The sequence below is a fragment of the Dromiciops gliroides genome, chromosome 1 (genome assembly GCF_019393635.1).
Source record: "Dromiciops gliroides isolate mDroGli1 chromosome 1, mDroGli1.pri, whole genome shotgun sequence".
Classification (NCBI taxonomy): domain Eukaryota; kingdom Metazoa; phylum Chordata; class Mammalia; order Microbiotheria; family Microbiotheriidae; genus Dromiciops; species Dromiciops gliroides.
This window is the reverse complement of record NC_057861.1, coordinates 363,632,168-363,638,810: the sequence shown is the minus strand read 5'-3', so window position 1 is coordinate 363,638,810 and position 6,643 is coordinate 363,632,168. Positions and strand designations below refer to the sequence as shown.

General features: G+C 32.4%; 1 non-coding gene across 1 annotated transcript; it reads left to right on the top strand.

Annotated features, from left to right (window-relative positions):
* Positions 1-393: 393 nt before the first annotated feature.
* LOC122737635 lies at positions 394-500 on the top strand. Its single transcript, XR_006354449.1, has one exon. It is a non-coding gene; the product is annotated as a U6 spliceosomal RNA (small nuclear RNA).
* The last annotated feature ends 6,143 nt before the right edge of the window (positions 501-6,643 follow it).

Below are 6,643 nucleotides of genomic sequence, written 5' to 3'. Positions count from 1 at the left end.
GACTGTAGTTCATTTTCTTTCCTTTTTATTTTAGTGTTTAACCAGATTACAATAATAAATATAAAATATTCTCTACCTCTAGCTGGCAATATAGAGACTCTGGGTATCTGATGTTTACCTTCTTTACACTTTGCAATAAATTCAGTACTAAAATTGAAAATAAGGCTATTATTCTGAGAAAGAAGAAGAAAAGGAACTGGATACAGAAATAACCTCAGGCAGATTTAACATATGAAAGAAACAGATCATTTTATCCAAACAAAACATGTAAAAACTGATTTAACTTATGAAATTTCACACAGAATCCTACAACTTCCTGAGTTAAGAGAGGGTGTCACAGAATGGAATTTGACAAACTCATATCCATAGTAGCAAAAAAATGCAACTAAACTTGTCCTTACTTCAGCAGCACATATAATAAAATTTGAACAATATAAAGAAATTTAGCAAGGCCCTTGCACAAGGATGACAAATAAATCCATGAAACATTCCATATTTTTAAAGTAAGAGCTAGGTATGTTTCTTTTTAAAAAAAACTAATAACAGAAAAATGTTTGTTTAATTTGATCTTAAAATAAAGAAAGAAAACCAAATTACCAGTATCAAAAATGAAAAGGGTGAATGCATCACCAATGAAGAAGAAATTTAAGCAATAATTAAGAGATATTTTGTCCAACTCTGTGCCAATAAATTTTACAGTCCAAATGAAATAGATGAATATTTATAAAAATATAAATTGCCCAGATTAACAGGAGAGGAAATAAAATCCTTAAATAAGACCAGTTTAGAAAAAAGAAATTGAAGAATGTATCAATGAACTGCCTAAGAAAAAATCTCCAGGGGCAGATGGATTTACAAGTGAATTCTATCAAACATTTAAGAACAATTAATTAATTAAAGAACAATTAACTACAATGATTATATCTATAGATTCAAAGAATGCTTTTGACAAAATACAGCACCCATTCCTATTAAAAACATTAGAGATCATAGGACTAAATGGAGCTTTCCTTAATATAATAAGCAGTAACAACCCCAAACCATCATCAAGTATGAAATGTAATGGGGATAAATTAGAAGCATTCCTAATAAGATCGGGGTAAAACAAGAATGCCCATTATCACCACTTTTATTCAATATCAAACTAGAAATATTAACATTAGAAATAAGAGAAGAAAAATAAATTGAAGGAATTAGAATGGGGAAGGAAGAAACAAAACTATTGTACTTTGCAGTTGGTATGACTGTATACTTAGAGAATCATAGAGAATTAAATGAAAAATTACTTAAGACAAGAACTTTAGCAAAGTTGCAGGATATAAAATAAACCAAAATAAATCATCAGAATTTTTATATATGACCAACAAAGTACAGAAACAAGAGAATGAAAGAAAAATTCCTTTTAAAGTAACTAGAGATAATGTAAAATATTTGGGAGTTTACCTGCCAAGGCAAACCCAAGAACTATATGAATGAAATTGCAAAACACTTTTCACACAAATAAAATTAGGTCTAAACAATTGGAAACATATAAATTGTTCATGGATAGGTGATGTTAATATAATAAAAATGACAATTCTACCTAATTTACTTATTCAGTGCCATACAATTCAAACTACCAGAAAATTATTTCATAGATTGAGAAAAATCATAACATAATTGATCTGGAATAACAACAAGTCAATAATATCAAGGAAATTAATGGAAAAAATACAAAGGAAGGTAGCCTAGGTGTACCAGATCTAAAACTATATTATAAAGAAGCAATCATCAAAACTATTTGATACTAAGAAATAAAATGGGGGATCAGTGGAATGGGTTAGGCACAGGAGATACGGTAGTAAATGGCTATAGTAATCTACTGTTTGATAAACCCAAAGACTCCAGCTACCAGGAAAATAATTCACTATTTGACAAAAACAGCTGGGAACACTGGAAAATAGCATGGCGGGAACTAGACCTCGGCCAACAAGTTATACTATATATCAAAATAAGCTAAGGGCAACATCATAGGTAAATTAGAAAAGGAAAGAAAAGTTTAATTGTCAGATCTATAGGGACAGAAGAATTTATGACCAAAGATGAGATAGAGAACATTATAAAATGCAAAATGGATCAACTTGATTATAGAATATTAAAAAGTTTTTGCACACCTAAAACCAATGCAACCAAAATTAGAAGGAAAGCAGAAAGCTGGAAAACATTTTTATAGCTGGGATTTCTGATAAAGGCCTCATTTCTAAGACATATAGAGAACTGAAGCAAATTTATAAGAGTACAAGTCATTCCCCAACTTAGAAATTCTCAAAGGATGTGAATAGGCAGTTTTCAGATGAAGAAATTAAAGCTATCTATTACCATGTGAAAAAAATGTTCCCAATTACTACTAATTAGAGAAATGCAAAATAAAATAACTCCGAGGTATCACCTTACAGCTATCAGATTGGCGAATATAATAAAAATGAAAATGACAAATGTTGGAGAAGATGTGGTATGATTAGAACACTACTACATTGTTGGTTTAGCTGTGAACTGATCCAACCATTCTGGAAAACAGTTTAGAACTATGCCCAGAGGGCTATAAAACTGTGCATACCCTTTGACCTAGCAATACCACTACTAGGTCTATATCTCAAAGAGATTATAAAAAAGGGAAAAGGACTCATATGTACAAAAATATTTATAGTTGCTTTTTTGTGGTGGCGAAACATTGGAAATTGAGGGTATGCTCGTCAATTGGGGAATGGCTGAACAAGTTGTGATATATGAATATGATGACATACTGTTGTCCTATAAGAAATGATGGGCAGGTGGATTTCAGAAAAACCTTGAAAGACTTACATGAACTGATGCTGAGTGAAGTAAGGAGAACCAGGAGAACATTGTACACAGTAACAGCAATACTGAGTAATGATCAATGGTGAAAGACTCCTCTTGTCAGCAATACAGTGATCCAAGCCATTTCCAAAAGACTTATAAGGGAAGATACTCTCCACATCCAGAAAAACAATTATGGAGTCCCTTAATTTGTTGTTGTTATTACTTTAACAAGGGAACATTGTACACAGATTCAACAACATTGTATGTTGATCAACTGTGATAGACATGACTCATCTCAGCTATACAATGGTCCAAAATAGTTCCAAAGGACTCATGATGGAAAATGCTCTCCAAATCCAGAAAAAAAAGAACTTTGGCATCTAGATACAGAATGAACCATACTACATATACTTTTTTTGTTTTTCTTTTTTTGAGGTCTTTCTCTTTTGCTCTGATTATTCTTTTAAAGCATGACTGCAGAAATATATTTAATGCAAATGTACATATTTAACCTATACCAGATTTCCTGCTGTCTTGGAGAAGAAGGAGGGGAGAGAGGAAGAAAAATTTGAAACTAGAAATCTTATAAAAACAAATGTTGAAAACTATATCTACATGTAAGTAGATACTAAAATACTTTTACGATAAAAAATCTAAAATAATTGGGAACTCAAAATCTTGAAAACAAGCTTTATATGTAATTAGAAAAATAAAATAAAATGCTACCAAAAAAAAGAAATGCAACTGAACTATTGGATTAGAGCTGAGCAAAGAAGAATTATCACCTACTTTGAACAAGTACTGTTTCTCAGTACAATTTAAGATTACATTAGCTTTTTGAGCACCATATCAACTATTGACATATTTATCTCACATTATACTAAAATATTCAGAACTTTTTTCACTTAAACTACTATGTAGCTATCATTGTACATATTGAACGTGTAATTTTAAACCCAAATGTAACGTGTACATATTGAACGTGTAATTTTAAACCCAAATGTAGGATATTATATTTGCTACTGTTATTATTATAATTATTACACCTTTTACTATTAAATTTTTTTAAATGGTGGCCCTGGATTCAGGAGTACCTGAGTTCAAATCCGGCCTCAGACACTTGACACTTACTAGCTGTGTGACCCTGTGCAACGCACTTAACCCTCATTGCCCTGGAAAAAAAAATCCAGTCTCAGACACTTGACACTTGCTAGCTGCGTAACCCTGGGTGAGTCACTTTATCCTCATTGCCCCTCAGAAAAAAATATATTGGCTTAGAATCATTTGGCTTTTGAAGCCAAACAAAGGAGTCTTTATTTGGTATGACAAGCAACAAGGAGCTAGCCACTGAATCCAGGGCTGGTGCTTTATCCACTGTATCACCTAGCTGCCCCCTGAGACCAGATTTACACTTTTTACATATTGATTACTATCTATTTTCCCAAACATCTTTGTAAATCTCTCCCTCTACTGAATGCCACAATTCAGTCAAACTGGCTTACCCTCTGTTCATCACATACAGAACACACCATATTACATGTTCATTCCATTGCACTGGGTTTTCCACATGAGTCAGATAAACATCCTACTTATTTTTATGTCAGACTCCCTTTCATCATTTAAAACACAGCTTAAGAATCACATTCTGCACAAAATTTTTCCAGATACCCTTGCTTGCTGATGTGCTCCATCCTTAATTATATTATATTTATTTTTCTAGTATTTAGTCTTAATATAAGCTACATTCCCTTCAAGATGTCTTCCTATGTTGACAGTTAAGTTGTGAAAGGATCACAGAAAGAAGTTTTACATTTTAAAAATGTATCAACTGATATAGTATGAAGAGTATTGTTTATGTAATATATAAATGTTTTAATGACTGAAAGGGAGTAGTAAAAGAACTTTATTTTTTAAACAGCTCCTATATATAAAAATGTATTATATATAATAATAATAATTATATATTATGTCATATATAAATATAAAACTGCCCACACACACATATATGTGCGTACATACACACACATATATATACATATACACATATGTACATATAAACAGTAAATGTGTGTATATATGTGAATAATAAAAATTTTAAGTTGAAATTGGAATAATTTGGGGCTGAAAATGAACTATGTTATCATCATAAAGTCCTAAAATACCTTGTATAAAATGTGAGGCGATACCTCTTTTGCATAAACAATCTGATAGTTTAAAGCAGCAGTGTCAAGTGCAAATTGAAACAGGGGCCACTACACTGTACATAAGAATCCCTGTGGGTGGAAATATTGACTTAGAAAACCACACATTTGTATACTTTTTTTATTAATACACCAACATATTAAAATCATATAAGAATTACATTTTAATCTGGACATTGTGCTTGGGAATTTTGTACACTGTGGGCTGCTGTGGGCCTAGTGCTTGACATTTTGCTTAACAGAGAGAGATTTTGTTTTTAATTTATGAAAAATAAGCTTGATGTTATATATATCTTAATCTCACTATATCCAAAACTGAACTGGTTGTCTTTTGCCCCAAACCCTCTTCTCTTTCTAGTTCTTCTTTTATTGTTAAAGTCACCAAAATCCTTTCACTCCTCACTCACACAACATCCATATTCTATGTTTTGACAAGTGCTGTTATTTCTCCTTTCATAATATCTCTTATATATGCCACCCTCTCTTTTCTAAGACTATAACCACCCTGGTCCAGGACCTCATCTTCTCATTCCTAGACTATTACAATATCATGGTAGTTGGTCTGCCTGCTACAAATCTCTCTGAACTTTAGAACATGCCCCCTTCCTACCTTTCCAATATTTTTATGCTTTGAGATGTCAAACATGCTACTAGCAGTTCACAGACTTTCCTTAAGACTCCTGAGTGCATCCTGAATAAATTTAAAATATATTTTGGAAACAAAATACAATAGAACATACACATTACTAATAAGTGATTTTCTACATCAATAGGCAGCCCACAGGGATCCTTATGCATGGTTCAGTGGCCTCTTTCTATTTGTTTGACACCACTGCTCTTACACTCTATTCCCCTCCACTTAGTCTACAAAGAATGATGCCAGTTTCCATTCTACTCCTTGCAGAAGACACTCCACCTCTTCTCATTATGAATTTCCATTGCCTATCTCTTGTGCTTAGATTGTTCCCCTGTCTTTTCTCTATGTCCTGGCTTTTTTTGAAGCCTCAACTAAAATCCTACCTTCTACAAGAAGCCTTTATGCTGGTGTATTCCCTCTGGCATTATCTCCAATTGATACTGATTATATTTGGTTTCTATGTAGTTGTTTGCAAGTAATACCCATCTTTCACAAGATTATGAGTTCCTTGATGGCACGGATTATTGTTATCTTTGTTTACATAGTCAAAACTTTGTACAGTGCCTGGAACATAATTAAAAGCCTAATACATTCTTATTTGCTTGATTTAAAAACTGGAAAATATTAGAGGACAGCTAGGTGGTGCAGTGGATAAAGCACCAGCCCTGAATTCAGGAGGACCTGCGTTCAAATGTGGACTCAGACACTTGACACTTAGTAGCTATGTGACCCTGGGCAAGTCACTTAACCCCTCATTGCCCTGCAAAAAACAAACAAACAAAAACAAAAAACTGGAAAAATTATGAATAATAAGAAATAGTTTTAAGCACATGGAATATGATGTATTCTGTTGAGAGCTTGGAGTTACAAGATTTTATGATCTCAGTTCATTTGGCTTAATGTTTTAAGGCTAAATAGTATAAAACTAATTTTTAAAATCATAAATGTTTTAAAGCTTAATGTGGGGAATGTTTAAAGAGAAATC